Here is a 17440-nt window from a genome sequence, read left to right as displayed (position 1 = left end):
ATGTTCATCCCTTCATGACCACCATGTACCCATCCTCTGATGGCTACTTCCAGCAGGATAATGCACCATGTCAAAAAGCTCGAATCATTTCAAATTGGTTTCTTGAACATGACAATGAGTTCACTGTACTAAAATGGCCCCCACAGTCACCAGATCTCAACCCAATAGAGCATCTTTGGGATGTGGTGGAACGGGAGCTTCGTGCCCTTGATGGGCATCCCTCAAATCTCCATCAACTGCAAGATGCTATCCTATCAATATGGGCCAACATTTCTAAAGAATGCTATCAGCACCTTGTTGAATCAATGCCACGTAGAATTAAGGCAGTTCTGAAGGCAAAAGGGGGTCCAACACCGTATTAGTATGGTGTTCCTAATAATTCTTTAGGTGAGTGTATGTGATGTATTACATCAGATAAAAAGGTAGACTACACCTGAGGGGACATAACATAGTTACATAACAATTAAGGGAAGAGGGCAGTGAGGCTACCAAAAAGCTAAGACGTTCAACAACAAACGCACTGACATATACGGATGTCACACGCAACTGTCACAGATGTCCAGAAAAAGTGCAGATGTATATCTCCAAACATATAATATATATATATATATATATTTGGAGATCTACATCTGCACTTTTTCTGGACATCTGTGACAATTGCGTGTGACATCCGTATAGGTCAGTGCGTTTATTGTACGTCTTAGCTTTTTGGTAGCCTCACTGCCCTCTTCCCTTAATTGTTATGTAACTATGTTATGTCCCCTCAGGTGTAGTCTACCTTTTTATCTGATGTAATACATCACATATAATAAACTTTTTTATGTATTGTTTAATAAAGTATTTGTATATTTTGCTACTATACCAGTCTAGTCTCAGTTTATCCTTTGTTTGTGTAATGTATGTAATGGTAGCATTGACCTTTGGAATTTTGATGGCCCCTCCAATACCAACCACAAAGTATTGCATTTAAGACACGTTTTAAAGAAGGCCTCTGAGGTAGGCAGGTCTTCTGTTGTTACCCAGGTATTAACGAGCCTTAACTGGCCAGCTAGGTAATATATAAAATAATCCGGTAGGGCCATACCTATACTAAGCTGAGTTTGCCACGGGATCTGCCCCATATAAAAACCCTAGACATGGCATCTAATTCTTTGAACATTGATTTAGATATATGCATCTCTGCATGTTGAACGGTATATAGCACTTTTGGGAGTATAATCATTTTAACTAAGTTAATCCGCCCTACCACCGAGATAGGCAATGGTTTCCAGTTGTTAAATTTATTCCGGATACGTTCAATCAGCAGACACATATTAAGCGATAGAGCCTGGGAATATCTCTTGGTGATTTTGACTCCTAGATATTTAAAGTTATCCATCACTTACAGCTGAGAGATATGAGGGTCCATTCCATTCTGCCCTGCCCAGTAGCATGTACACCGATCTCCCCCAGTTAATTCTCAGACCCGAGTAGTCTCCAAATTCATCTATCAGATTCACCGCATTACTGAGAGACGATTCAGGTGATGACAGATATAAAATCATGTCATCAGCGTACAATTCTATTCAAACCTCCTTCTCCCCCATGGTTACTCCGGTTACGTTATTGCTGTTTCTCACCTTAATGGCCAAGATTTCAATTGCAAGGGTAAATAAAAGTGGTGATAAGGGGCAACCCTGTCTGGTCCCTCTATGAAGGGGGAAACTGTCCGACAATTCTCCATTGACCAGAAGCCTACTTATCGGTTTGCTATACAGGATACTGATCCATTTAAGGAACTGAGGTCCAAACCCAAAGCCTCGAAGACAGCCAGTTAGATATGACTATTCTATGGAATCGAATGCTTTGGCTGCGTCTAGCGACGCTAGTGCCCCGTCTGCATTCATGGAATATCCCAGCTGTGTAACCACCTGTATCCTTCTTATGTTCTCTGTGGTGGACTTTCCTGGCATAAAGCCTATTTGGTCCTCGTGGAATAATGATAGAATTACCCGGTTGAGACGAATGGCTAAAATTCTGGTTAGGATTTTGTAGTCCACATTTAGCAGTGCTATGGGTCTATACGATCAGCAATCAAGAGGATCCTTGTCAGGTTTGAGCAGGAGTATTACGGTGGCTTCCTTAAACGACTCCAGTAAGTGTCCCGTTTCTAGAGCTGAGTGAAAGGTTGTCAGCAGTTGGAGGGGCAACACCTCTGCATATCTGGCGTATACTTTGGGGAGCCCATCTGGGCCCGGGGATTTCCCGTTATTTAGATCGGCTATTGCCTGCAGTATCTCCTCCAAGCAAATAGGCTGATCCAATTGGGCACTTTGTGATGTGGTGAGTTTGGGGAGAGACATGTCTTCTAAATAGGTAGCTATCTCTGTTTCAGATGCTGTTATATTGGATCTATATAATGGGTGTACAGTCGTGGCCAAAAGTTTTGAGAATTACATAAATATTGGAAATTGGAAAAGTTGCTGCTTAAGTTTTTATAATAGCAATTTGCATATACTCCAGAATGTTATGAAGAGTGATCAGATGAATTGTATAGTCCTTCTTTGCCAAGAAAATTAACTTAATCCCAAAAAAAAAACTTTCCACTGCATTTCATTGCTGTCATTAAAGGACCTGCTGAGATCATTTCAGTAATCGTCTTGTTAACTCAGGTGAGAATGTTGACGAGCACAAGGCTGGAGATCATTGTCAGGCTGATTGGGTTAAAATGGCAGACTTGACATGTTAAAAGGAGGGTGATGCTTGAAATCATTGTTCTTTCATTGTTAACCATGGTGACCTGGAAAGAAACGCGTGCAGCCATCATTGTGTTGCATAAAAATGGCTTCACATGCAAGGATATTGTGGCTACTAAGATTGCACCTCAATCAACAATTTATAGGATCATCAAGAACTTCAAGGAAAGAGGTTCAATTCTTGTTAAGAAGGCTTCAGGGCGTCCAAGAAAGTCCAGCAAGCGCCAGGATCGTCTCCTAAAGAGGATTCAGCTGCCGGATCGGAGTGCCACCAGTGCAGAGCTTGCTCAGGAATGGCAGCAGGCAGATGTGAGCGCATCTGCACGCACAGCGAGGCGAAGACTTTTGGAAGATGGCCTGGTGTCAAGAAGGGCAGCAAAGAAGCCACTTCTATCCAAAAAAAACATCAGGGACAGATTGATCTTCTGCAGAAAGTATGGTGAATGGACTGCTGAGGACTGGGGCAAAGTCATATTCTCTGATGAAGCCTCTTTCCGATTGTTTGGGGCATCTGGAAAAAGGCTTGTCCGGAGAAGAAAAGGTGAGCGCTACCATCAGTCCTGTGTCATGCCAACAGTAAAGCATCCTGAGACCATTCATGTGTGGGGTTGCTTCTCATCCAAGGGAGTGGGCTCACTCACAATTTTGCCCAAAAACACAGCCATGAATAAAGAATGGTACCAAAACACCCTCCAACAGCAACTTCTTCCAACAATAGTTTGGTGAAGAACAATGCATTTTCCAGCACGATGGAGCACCGTGCCATAAGGCAAAAGTGATAACTAAGTGGCTCTGGGACCAAAACATTGATATTTTGGGTCCATGGCCTGGAAACTCCCCAGATCTTAATCCCATTGAGAACTTGTGGTCAATCCTCAAGAGGCGGGTGGACAAACAAAAACCCACTAATTCTGACAAACTCCAAGAAGTGATTATGAAAGAATGGGTTGCTATCAGTCAGGAATTGGCCCAGAAATTGATTGAGAGCATGCCCAGTCGAATTGCAGAGGTCCTGAAAAAGAAGGGCCAACACTGCTAATATTGACTCTTTGCAAAAATGTCATGTAATTGTCGATAAAAGCCTTTGCAACGTATGAAGTGTGTGTAATTATATTTCACTACATCACAGAAACAACTGAAACAAAGATCTAAAAGCAGTTTAGCAGCAAACTTTGTAAAAACTAATATTTGTGTCATTCTCAAAACTTTTGGCCACGACTGTATATTCACTCTGTACATTATTGAGGGGACACTACGAATCAATGTGCCTGTGAGCCCTTTCAACTGCAAATGCCAAAGAGAAGTTTGCATCCAGGAAAAGTTCTTTAATCCACTTCTCTATAAACTCATGTGGAGTACGACCCTCTGCTCTTTCAGGACATGTAAGTTTCCCTGCAAGAGACGTCTTGCAGGCCACAATAGCCTCTAGGACTTGTGCTGATACTTGCTTAAGGGTGGGTTCACCCTGAGCATCTTCAGGAGCTGTTGCAGGAACTACAGTGTCTGAGGCAGTGCTATCCCTTGTGTGCACATTTCGCTGCGGTAGCCTCTGGCTGTCTTGCGAACTCTTTCAGTTTGTCTGCCGCACTTTGTGCCTTTTGTGGCCCCATTATTATATTGATTTGAGAGCAAGTGTATCTGATGCAAGTCTATTGTGAGTACTTATATATCTCAATTGGCTTCTTTGTGGCTATGGGCCCACCAGAGGAGCATGCAGAGGTGGTGCTGAGGTTGTCCTGCACCCCTGTATTAAGGATATAGTCCTAGCAGGGGTTTAGAGGGTTCTTTTGGGGAGGTTGCACTGTCCACTTTATGTGTAGACCGGATACTCTGTTGCACCTGTCTGGTGCTGCCGGGTAGCTGGTAAAAAATGGCCGACTGGCGGGAAAGTCACTGTTTTTCTAATCTCTAGAAAACTAATATAACCTTTAAACCCAATGGAGGAGCCAGTGTCCCCTCCATGTCATACATAGCATGACAAATCACAACAGCAGTGTGAAGATCTCCTCAAACAGTACCCCAAGGCTAAATGCACCCGATCAGGATTGCGTGCTGAAAATCGGCACCATAGGTCATGTATATTGTATTCTATTAGAATGTGAAATTCTCATGCACACGGTGCAGATTTTTTCTGCCTGGATTTTGACCTACTGTGCGGATTTCAAAATCTGCAGCATGTCAACTTGATGTACATAAAGTTATCAAGAAAAAGAAATACCGTACATTGTAAGCTCCAGTAAAAAGGACAGTTTTCCATCATAGGGATGCATTAAAAACTCCCTTTTAAAAAATGCGGTGGGACCCGCAACTATCCGACTTTGGGGGCATATCCTAGTGTCTGAGATGGTACAACCCCTTTAACCTCTTCAGGACAAATGACGTACTGGTACATCATGTTGTCCTGGTACTTAAAGACACATGACGTAACGGTATGTCATGTATGGTTCCGATCACAGTCATATGGTTCCGATCATTGAGCAGGCACCTTGGCTAGATGCGCTGGGGGGTCCTGTGACCCCCCCCATGTCGGCGATCGCAGCAAACCGCAGGTCAATTCAGACCCGCGGTTTGGGAAGTTTCTGAGACCGCGGGGAGCAGAAACTTCAAATAAGCTTTATTTTAATGTTTAACCCCCCCTCCCCTGCTGCCCTCTTTGTTATCTGCTGGCGGGCGCAGCGGGGGGGTGCGGGGAGTGCGGCAGGGAGGGCGGGCGGCAGGGCAGTGCTTGAGGGGGCGGGCAGGCATGCGATCATCCGCCCGCCCCCTCTCTCAGGATAGCCGAGCGGTTTGCAGAGTGTCAGCACATTGCTGACACTCTGCTCGAAACGCCTGACATCTGTGCTGGCACAGATGCCATGCGTTTAACCCCTTCCATGCCGCGGTCCGTAGGGACCGCTGTATGGAAAAGGTTAAGAGGGAGGGAGCTCCCTCCCTCTCCCATCGGGGGCTGCTGTGCCTTTTCAGTCCCCGATGGGAAAGGGAGGGGGCCCCTCTCCCTCCCCATCATCTACTGCTCTGCTGTGGAAGCGAGTGATGGGTACCATGGCAACCGGACGCCTTCACAGGCGTCCGGCTGTCCATAGTACTGATCAGAGGCTGTCCATGGTGCTGATTAGACTTCTGCTAAAGGCAGAAGTCTAATTAGACTTTGTAAAGTGAAAATACAGTACAGTACACTATATGGTGTACTGTACTGTATTATACAGACATCAGACCCACTGGATCTTCAAGAACCAAGTGGGTCTGGGTCAAAAAAAAAGTAAAAAAAGTGAAAAAAAAAACAAAAACACACATTTATCACTGATTAAAAATGAAAAAAATAAAATTCCCTACACATGTTTGATATATCACGCGTCCGTAACGACCTGATCTATAAAACTGTCATGTTACTTTCCCCGAACGGTGAACGCCATAAAAATAAAAAACTATGATGAAATTGAAATTTTGCCCACCTTACTTCCCAAAAAAGGTAAAAAGTGATCAAAAAAGTTGTATGTACGCCAAAATAGTACCAATCAAACAGTCACCTCATCCCGCAAAAAATGAGACCCTACCTAAGATAATCGCCCAAAAACTGAAAAAACTATGGCTCTCAGAATATGGAGACACTAAAACATGATTTTTTTTGTTTTTGGTTTCAAAAATGAAATAATTGTGTAAATCTTACATAAATAAATAAAAAGTATACATATTAGGTATCGCCGCGTCCATAATAATCTGCTCTATAAAAATTATCACATGACCTAACCCCTCAGGTGAATACCGTTAAAAAAAAAAAAAAGGGTGAAAAAAAGCTATTTTTTGTCACCTTACATCACAAAAAGTGTAATAGCAAGCGATCAAAAAGTCATACGCACCCCAATATCGCCGAGTCCGTGACAACCTGCTCTGTAAAAATATTCATGATCTAACCTGTCAGATGAATGTTGAAATAACAAAATAAAAACGGTGCCAAAACAGCTATTTCTTGTTACCTTGCCTCACAAAAAGTGTAATATAGAGCAACCAAAAATCATATGTACCCTACACTAGTACCAACAATACTGCCACCCTATCCCGTAGTTCTAAATGGGGTCACTTTTTTGGAGTTTCTACTCTAGGGTGCATCAGGGGGCTTTCAAATGGGACATGGTGTAAAAAAAAAAACGGTCCCAGCAAAATCTGCCTTCCAAAAACCGTATGGCATTCCATTCCATTCCATTCTGCCACCCCGCTGTGTGCCCGTACAGCGGTTTACGTCCACATATGGGGTGTTTCTGTAAACTACAGAATCAGAGCCATAAATATTGAGTTTTGTTTGGCTGTTAACTCTTGCTTTGTAACTGGAAAAAATTATTAAAATGGAAAATCTGCCAAAAAAGTGAAATTTTGAAATTGTATCTCTATTTTCCATTAAATCTTGTGAAACACCTAAAGGGTTAACAAAGTTTGTAAAATCAGTTTTGAAATACCTTGAGGGGTGTAGTTTCTTAGATAGGGTCACTTTTATGGAGTTTCTACTCAAAGGGTGCATCAGGGGGGCTTGAAATGGGACATGGTGTCAAAAAAACTAGTCCAGCAAAATCTGCCTTCCAAAAACCATACGGCGCACCTTTCCCTACGCCCTACTGTGTGCCCGTACAGTAGTTTACGGCCACATATGGGGTGTTATATGCAAACTACAAAATCGGGGCAATAAACATAGCATTTTGTTTGGCTGTTAACCCTTGCCTTTGTTACTGGAAAAAATGGATTAAAATGGAAAATTTGCCAAAAAAAATCTAAATTCTGAAATTTTATCACCATTTGCCATTAACTCTTGTGGAACACCTAAAGGGTTAACAACGTTTGTAAAATCTGTTTTGAATACCTTGAGGGGTGTAGTTTCTAGAATGGGGGTCATTCACCTGAACTGGTCCCTAAAAAGTGGGTTTTTGAAAACTTCTAAGCCTTGTAACATCCCCCAAAAATAAAATATCATTCCCAGATTGATCCAAACATGAAGTAGACATATGGGGAATGTAAAGTAATAACTATTTTTGTAGGTATTACTATGTATTATAGAAGTAGAGAAAATGAAACTTGGAAATTTGCAATTTTTAAAAAACAATTTGTAAATTTGGTATTTCTTTATAAATAAAAATGAATTTTTTTTTTACTTCATTTTACCAGTGTTATGAAGTACAATATGTGACGTAAAAACAGTCTCAGAATGGCCTGGATAAGTCCAAGTGTTTTAAAGTTATCACCACTTAAAGTGACACTGGTCAGATTTGCAAAAAATGGCCTGGTCCTTAAGGTGAAATAAGGATGTGTCCCAAAGGGGTTAATCATAAGATAACCCCTTTAAGTGCTACATAATGCAGTTTTATCAAAACTGGGATAGGATCCAAATACCACGTTGTGCTTTCTTATCTGTAGTCACTCTTTCACATGAAGACCAGACCAGTGAAATATCTGGTGCCGGTAGCAGAAATTCATTGTGCTATTTAATATTAAAACCTTGAAAATGTTTCCACTAAAGTGGACAAGCAAGCAAAAAAAAAGGAGCTTCTAAACTTCAACGCTCCCCTGTGCTTTCACCTCTGCTGATGTGGTGTCATCTAAGGCAAGCTTAACAAAATGCAATGAATGATAATGAGAACCTTCTCCCTGCAATGCAACACTGCACTGCCCTCCGTAATATCCCCAAGTCGTACTTGCCCTTCATCCACGCTTGAAAATAACATTTTTATTGCTGTGGCGGAATGCCACTGGCACATACTTAATGCCATTTCAGATGAAGGAAAACAACTGAAGCAAAAAAAAAAACAACACGCATCCATAATATTCTGGAGCTTGTGAAATGTACAGAAATAGAGGTTTGTGTTTCATTACAAAAGGACATCAAGTGGTTGCTGGATTGCTTTGTTTCTGATACTTGTACCACTACGACATTTTGAAATACCCTACTGTGTAAGCTGCAGGGTTTTATAGGGATACTAACCTGAAAAGGCTCATCTCTATTTGCCATGCAGACTAAGGGCTCTTTCACACCTGCGTTATTGTCTTCCGGCATAGAGTTCCGTCGTCGGGGCTCTATGCCGGAAGAATCCTGATCAGGATTATCCTAATGCATTCTGATGGAGAGAAATCCGTTCAGGATGCATCAGGATGTCTTCAGTTCCGGTACGGAACGTTTGTTGGCCGGAGAAAATACCGCAGCATGCTGCGCTTTTTGCTCCGGCATAAATTCCGGAACACTTGCCGCAAGGCCGGATCCGGAATTAATGCCCATTGGAAAGCATTGATCCGGATCCGGCCTTAAGCTAAACGTCGTTTCGGCGCATTGCCGGAGCCGACATTTAGCTTTTTCTGAATGGTTACCATGGCTGCCGGGACGCTAAAGTCCTGGCAGCCATGGTAAGTGTAGTGGGGAGCGGGGGAGCAGTATACTTACCGTCCGTGCGGCTCCCCGGGCGCTCCAGAGTGACGTCAGGGCGCCCCAACGCGCATGGATCACGTGATCCGCATGGATCACGTCATCCATGCGCATGGGGCCGCTCTGACGTCATTCTGGAGCGCCCCGGGAGCCGCACGGACATGTAAGTATACCGCCTCCGCTCCTACTATGGCAACCAGGACTTTAATAGCGTCCTGGGTGCCATAGTAACACTGAAAGCATTTGGAAGACGGCTCCGTCTTCAAATGCTTTCAGTACACTTGCGTTTTTTCCGGATCCGGCAGGCACCTCCAGCAATGGAAGTGCATGCCGGATCCCAACAACGCAAGTGTGAAAGAGGCCTAAGGCTACTTTCACATTAGCGGTAACCAGATCTGCGCTACCGCTAGTGCACCGTGCCACCAGAAGTCCGCCTCCGGCCCCCATTCACTATAATGGGTCCGGGCGCAGCACGGCAAACATGCAGAGGCGCGGCCGGAATAAAACTACAACATGCTGAATGGGGCGGGAGCAGACTTCAGGCGGGCATGGTGCACTAGCGGTAGCACGGATCCGGTAGGCTGTGCCCCCACCGGGACAGCCTGCCGGAGAAGGCTACCGCTAGTGTGAAAGTAGCCTAAATGTAATCAGGAAAGACCTCTGCTTGCACACAACAGGAAAAAGCACCGGAACCATGGGAGTGCACATAGGCTAGTACTTTTTCCTACAGGGTGCAAGCACGACCACAACTGATGGATCGCAGGGGGGGCATAACCATGGAAGTGAGCAGTGAATAATGTGATGGAAAAATGAATCCAGCCAGCAAAGGAAGCAATATGGATAATAATACATTAGTAAGTGCCTTATATTAACTTTCTGTACACAACACATTCTATTTGCTGAAGTTAATTGGTATTAAGGGGTATTTCCATCTGGGACATTTATGTCATGTTGCCAGGATAAGGCATTAATGGTGCAGGTCCCACCTCTGAGAACTGCTCATATCTCCAGAACGACCCCAAAGTGAAGGAAGAGCACACTGTGCATGCACAACCACCCTCCAGTCACTGCTATGGGATTTCCCAAAATAGCCACGTTGCTGTTCGCCTTGAAGGTCTCATAGTGGTGAATAGAGGGGTGGCCACACTTGCGCAGCTTGCACGCAGTCCGCTGCTATGCTATACCAACAATGTCCTATATAAGACAAACCCCTTCAATGGGCAGCTCATCTTGGGGCATGTTTACCACGGCGATTTATGAGTATTTCTTTGCATTTTCTGTGCAGAAATATGCTTAACATAAGTCTGCCAATGTTTTTACTGGGAATGTGCACAGCAGTTCATGCAACATGGATTTTTCCTCTAGAGGAGTTGAAATGTAATTTCTGGAAAAAATAAAATAATAATGTGGAAATTGAATGGGACTAGTCTGTGCGGATTTAGAGGCAGCGCAAACTGCGGCAGTAATCCAAGAGTCAGCTGGGTTCTACGGCAAAACATTTTCTACAATGATGACTATGCTTTGTAGCTCCAGAGCCGACAGAGCTACACAGAACGGCTTATCAGCCGGGGTGCCAGATCCCCATAATCGGCTACTGATGGCCTATTGTGAGGACAGGCCATCACTTAAAGGCTGGACAACCGCTTTAATAGAAAGTTTGTCAGCACTTTTAACCATGCTAAACTGCTGGTAGAGATAGGCTGGGGACAGCAGAACAAACATACAATTTGCTTACTGTTTTCTCATCAGGAGTAGTGTGAATATGAAGTTTTAATCAGCGAGAGAGTCTACTCTTGCAAGTGCCCAGGAGGTGGGGCTTCACTGTGAAATACTCTCTACACTGAGCTTCTTGACAGACCCTCCCCTCTGAGCACCAGCTGTAGCAACCAACCAGGAGATCACTACAACTGTCCCTCAGAGCAGAAGGGTTGTGAAGCAGCTCAATGCAGGAGCATAATCTAGCTGACTCAATCTTCATATTCACACTACTCCTAATGAGAAAAGCTCCACAAAAAGGTATGCTTCTACTGCTCTCCCCAGTCCCTACCTGGTGCTGTCAGCAGTATAGTGGACAAAACTGCCGACCGACTCCATTTAACATAAAATTAAAAAAATTCTGGCTTCCCACAACCAACACTAGAGGGAGCTCACTGAAGATGGACTTACCAAGCACCTACAAAACGGACTCAAGGATAAATCTGTAAAAAAAATATACACCTATAAATTCCCTCCTTTGGTGGCTACATGTCGCAAGATGGAACCTGAACTCCAAAACTTGTGAGGAAAATCCTCATCACAACATTTGTAACCCAAAGCTAAATGTTCAAACTGATAATTTTCACTGAAACATCTGCTAGCATTTATAGAAGAGCCTTCGATGAATGCAGCGGGTCTGCTAGTTATTTAAACTTGGTGTCCAAAACTCTCAAAAAGATGACTTATTTGCATTTACGTCCTAAACTGAGTGGAGATGGATCCATGGGCATGCCTTACTCGTAAGTAGGAAAATAACCGCATCCTCTCCAGAAATACGAAAGAACGTGCAAATATAGCAGAACCTGTCGATGACAGGCGGTGGACTTGCCAGGAGAAAGGCTGTCAGACTCAGAATCTGCATCCCTGGAATCAGCAAGGTTTCCTGAAGGTTGCAGTCTAAGCTGCAGAATGACAGATTGCTGGTGACAGGACATTGTTTACTGTATGTACAGAAGTGGAAGGGCCCTAGGCTGATGGAGATGCTGCTGGACTGCTCCGATGAGGGCATTCAGGTGGACTCAGTCCAGGGTCACACTGCAAAATGCCATTGTATCTCACAGATCTCTGAAGGATAGTTAGTGTTCTCCACACACAGAAGAAAGCAGACAGTGGCATTCACTCACTAGATAGTGTAAAGAGTTCATAAATGTATGATGACCACAAAGAGAAGAGCGACTCTAGAAAGTGCTGCTCAGTAAACTCTTGCATAAACAGAAGTCCCAAAGGCGTAACTTGATACGGATTCCATTTATACACTGCACCAAGCTGTATAATCTTCTAGTACGGCAGTGACATCTGAGGAACGTCCAGTGGACTGAAACGTCAGGATGTTTTGAGTGGATTGCCCTCTAATAAAGAATCTGAAGAGTGCACAGTTCTTCTCTTTACGGTCTACTGGATTGGGACCCCAGAACCTCTATACTGCAGTGCCACAGAAGTGATGATACGTTTATAATCACCATGTTCACACTAAATATTGTATGCTGATCGGTTTAGTCTTGTGTACCCCCCAAAACATTTTCTAAAACAAGACCACAACTTGTTACAGAGACGTAAAACAATAAAGTGTGGGACCCACACCTATGTCGAAAAAAAGGGCCCCGTCTTACACGGCTGGGAATTGAGAGATAGCCGCACATGCACATCTCTCTATTCACTTCTATAGGACTGAAAGAGGTTTTCCGGAAGTACAGAACTGAAGGCCTGTTCTCAGGATAAGTTGTCAATATTAGATCAGGAGGTCGCAGCACTGTAACTGATACTGCAACCTTCTTACAGTACCGTCCATTGCAGTGGCTATGCTTGGGGCCTGGGCGATGACAAAAATAAAATTGCGATTAAACATGCGGCTTACAGGGGAAAAAAAAAAAAGATTTTTTTTTCTCTATTGGGGATTTTTTTTTTGCATCAACATTTTCTGATGGCCATAACTTTTTATTTTTGTTCAACAGAGCTGTGCGAGGGCTTGTTTTATGTGGGACAAACTGAAGTTTTTACTGGTACCATTTTTGGGGTACATACAACTTTTTGATCAATGTTATTCACCTTTTTTGGGGGGACAAGGTGACAAAAAAAAAAATGTTGAATTGCATGTTTTTATATATTTTTTTTCTTTCAGTTAAAGGCACAGGAACAAATTTCCAAAAAACGGCCTGGTGCTTGAGGTGAAAAATGGTAGGGTCCTGAAGGGGTTAAAAAGGTTAATGTCCTGGTACTATAGTTTGCCATCTGTAGTGGCAGTATGCCGGAAAACCAGCAATAGCCTACTGAAACCATAACTTACCCCTGTTATTTCTGGTCTTACGGTCAGCAAAGCATCTAAATAACACATATGAGGCATCACCACAAATGGCAAAAGTATTGAATATCAATGTGTGTTAAATGTGAAAGTGCCGCTGAAACCCGACAAGTCTCTCCAATAAACGTCAATACGTCCAAATGGGGGTCAAAGCAGTCAAAATATTCTTATGAGATTTACTGTAAAAAGCGAGAGCTGTAGGTGTTTTTGTAGACAAATATTTAACATAAAGTTACCGTATGAGTTCAATTGATCTCTAAAACTATGGGGGAGATTTACCAAAAATGCACCAGAATTCTGGTGCAACTTGTACCAAATTTAAGGTTTAGACACCGATTACCTCTGACAGGAACGTTTGAAAAGTGTCTAAAAAATGGAGACCGATGAGAGGTGGTGAAAGGAAAAGTGTTTTTAGCAAGGCGTGACTGTATACAGAGTACACCGCTAGTAAACTTGGAGAAGTTTCTACTTGTCTCATGTAGTTTTATGCTGTTTAAAGTGTGACTGTGCTTTCATAAAACTTTCTATATATGACAGGTGGGATTGTGGAGAAAAAAAAAAAACCTGCATTTTTGCCATTGGCGCCTAACCTGAAAAATTTAGTCGCCAAGTTTAAAATACATATAATTTAAAAATATATAACAATAAAAAAAATTACATATGTAAAATTGGACAAGGGGGTGATTTAAACTTAATATTTTGGAGTTTGTTGTTTTGTTTAACCTTTTTTTACTTTTTATTTAATAACTATTTCCCCCCCTTAGGGGCTAGTACCTGGGATCTTTCATCCCTTGTCCTATTCACCCTGATAGATCTCTATCAGGGTGAATAGGACCTCACACTCTCCCTGCTGCTCTGTGCACACAGCAGCAGGGAGCCGACTATGGCAGCCAGGGCTTCAGTAGCGTCCTGGCTGCCATGGTAACCGATCGGAGCCCCAGGCTTACACTGCTGGGGCTCCGATCGGAACTGCCACTGCCACCAATGATAATAATACATGGGTTGGGGGCGTACTGCGCCACCAATGATTCTGCTTTATAATACTGGGGTTGGGGGGGGGTTCACTGCGCCACCAATGATTCTACTTTATAATGCTGGGGGGGGGGGGGGTTCAGTGCACTGCTAGATGCCGTACCTGAGAGGTTAATAGCGGCGGATCGTAGAGTGCAGTCATAGAGGCTGGGTGCCGGGTATGGGATATGGCCGGCACCCGCAGCGCAGCCTGCGTTTGTATTAAGCATAAACTATATTCATTGGTGGCGCAGTGGCCACAGCCCCTCCCCTCCTCACTTCTATCAGCCTATTGGTGGCAGCGGTGAGGGACTGCCTCCTTCTCCCCTGTGCATGTCAGTTATTTGTGTGTGAGAAGCAGAGCAGCGGCGAGTCTAGGCGCAAATGGCGACAAAACTAGAAAGTCTTGTCGCCATTTAGCAATTTTAAGTAGCATTGGCGACCATTTTGGTCGCCATCTGGAGCCCTGTAAGGGGTTTTAATTTCCTATAACAAAACAGCCTTTTTTTAATAAAAAATATTTAATGTGCCTTTTTTTTTTTTACATTTTATTTAAGTTAATTTAACATTTTTTGTCCTACTAGTCCAATGCGGACTGCATGCAGAAGTGTTGTCCACATCTATTTTGGTCCCATGGAGATCCACGGGAAAAAAATGCAGACCGGATGCAGACCAAAACTAAGGCCTTGTGCATGAGCCCTATTAGGCACACTATTAGGCCATGTCCCTAGTAGAGCCTTACAGGCAGTTGCCTCTGGCCAACCTTGTGTTCAGTTGTCAGTGAAACTGATCAGCACCCCACAATCAGGTCACAGAAAGCTGAGGGAGGAGGTTGTACAAATACAAAGCGGGGGCTATACACTTTCATTCAGATATGTTTCAAGCCTGTGCGGCGTGGTTTCTCCATCTGCAGGACGCACTACCCCTGGTGTTCTTGCAGGGCTGCATTTTCCCTATAGACCTCAGTGGGAAGAAGATCAAATCTAAAACCCAACATAATGTGCAGTAACTTTTCTCCTTTTTTATACACAGCACTTCTATTATCCTGACAGCATCTCCCTACTGAGCGTGTGATCTCAGCCTCTTATAACCCCAGTCCGCTGGAAAGTATTATGAAGATGAGGCGTCAAGACTGGCATTCGATTAGAGTAACGGGTTGGCGAGAGACAAGTTCTGGACAAGCCTGGGTGTAAAGCTCATTGGCAAATGTATTATTCATGATATCATTTAAAAACAGGCTTGTGCCTCCTTAAAGATTAATGGCGGCTGCAAAGCACTTCGTTACGTCAACCTCAGGCTGCAAAGAGCCGTCATTTAAGGAAAACCACATGGTTCCCAAATTGTGCGATTTAATCAGTTCTGCCACAGAGCACAAGTAAACAACCATTTGTTCACATGATGACAAGGTCATACGTAGCTGAGGGAGCCCATACAGCTGCCATTGGTGGCTCCTGGAAAGAGGGGGCCCATTCAAGGTTAATTTAGAGCAACAGTATACTGACCAATCAATGAACGTGCCCCCGCCTTCTTAACAATGCACCCGTATTTTCTGCTTTATAAGGCCTCATGCACACGACCGTTGTGTTCAGTTCCGCAAAATGGGGTTCTATTGTTCCGTGATCCATTTTTGTTTCCGTGTGCCTTCCTTTATTTTTGGAGGATCACCAGACATGAAGGAAAGTAAAAAAAAAGTCTAAAGTCAAGTTTGCCATGCAAATGATAGGAAAAAAACGGACGCGGACGACAATCTTGTGTGCCTCCGCGTTTTTTCACGGTCCCATTGACTTGAATGGGTCCGCGAACCGTTTTCCCTGAAAAAAAATATGACAGGTTATATTTTTTTGACGGACTGGAACCACGGATCACGGACGACAAACGGTGCATTAGCCGAGTTTTCAACGGACCCATTGAAAGTCAACGGGTCCGCAGAAAATCACGAAAAACGGAACAACGGACACGGAATAAAACAACGGTCGTGCGCATGAGGCCTTAGATGCACTTTTTCCCCCCCTAAAGTGTGTGTGTGTGGGGGAAGGGGGGGGAATGGCATTCCATCTTATAAAGCAAACACTAATGAGCACTTGCATTATGGAAGCGCTCACTAGTATGCTGGGTCTTCTTCCGAGCACCGTGCTGCGGGGCGTCAGGTCACAGTGCAGTGAAGGGCCGGAAGACGACCAGTATGCGGTGAGAGCAAGAAGAGCGCGCCGTCCGAAGGTGAGGTTTCATCTAAAGACTCAGTGAAACAATCTAAAAACTACGTAAAAGGAACACACAAAAACTAAAAATGATTAAAAACACTTTGAAAGGGGTTGACTGTGTCAGGAAGAAACCGGACAACCCTTGCGAAGTGACTGCAATAAATAATAAATTATAAATTACCTAGCAGATCATGCAGAGGCCAGTGATTGGCAACAGTGTCACGTTTAATATAAACACAAATAAGCACCAATTACGGTACAGTTCCTCAACCGTGTTTATATAAAATCTGAACAAAAGCGAGTTTAAAGGGTCCATTCACACGTCCGCAGTGTTTTGCAGATCCTAAAACACTGGGCCGACACCACAATTGAAATGCCTATTCTTGGTGGCCTAACTGTCATGGAGTGAGGACGCGTCTGGCATCAGCTCCTCCAGCATCCGATGTATATCCTGGCCATCGGTGCTGATTTTGACTTTGAAGCACGGGAACTCAGCAAAACAAGTGTGGAGCGGTGGAGGATGCATCGGACTGGCTTGACAGGAGAGGCTGAGTTTCCAGGACTTCCTAGGCTTCAATACCATGGTGCACTTCACGGATGTCCAAATTATCTGTGGGAGCTGAAGAAAGTCTGAACGTCTTCACTTACTGTAAATTTACATGTTCTCAGGTTAATTGGGGACTGTTTCGTTTACGTTACTGGGACTCTCCGATTTAGAAAAGAATTGCTAGTCCTTAAGTTTGGGATGATAGGCTCAGATAGGTTGGGGTGGTCTGGGCAGGGTGGAGTGTTATGCCTAACATTGCTACTGTGATGGGTTACTAAATGTTATGTATGTTTGTCTTCTGTCTTGTGGTGTGTGTGGGTGAGGGAATGGCCTGGATGTCCTGGGAGTTTTGTGACTTATGTGGTTGGACCTATTACATGATGCGTGCTGTAACTTATCTCCTGGAACGTCAGGGGGACTTAACGACAAAGTGAAAAGATCTCTTGTTTTCAATTACTTGAAGAAATTTTCACCAGATATGGTGCTACTCCA

At 43.7% G+C, this 17440-nt stretch overlaps 1 protein-coding gene and 1 long non-coding RNA gene across 3 annotated transcripts in view; one reads left to right on the top strand and one right to left on the bottom strand.

Moving 5' to 3' along the window:
• CFDP1 (craniofacial development protein 1) overlaps positions 1 to 17440 on the bottom strand; it is a 77909-nt gene that overhangs the window by 13186 nt on the left and 47283 nt on the right. The window lies entirely within an intron of this gene.
• Positions 735 to 4891, top strand: LOC120980902. Its single transcript, XR_005774588.1, has 3 exons — positions 735 to 744; positions 2136 to 2145; positions 4751 to 4891. It is a non-coding gene; the product is annotated as an uncharacterized LOC120980902 (long non-coding RNA).

The sequence above is a fragment of the Bufo bufo genome, chromosome 10 (assembly GCF_905171765.1).
Source record: "Bufo bufo chromosome 10, aBufBuf1.1, whole genome shotgun sequence".
NCBI lineage: Eukaryota > Metazoa > Chordata > Amphibia > Anura > Bufonidae > Bufo > Bufo bufo.
This window is presented reverse-complemented; position numbering and strand designations above follow the sequence as displayed.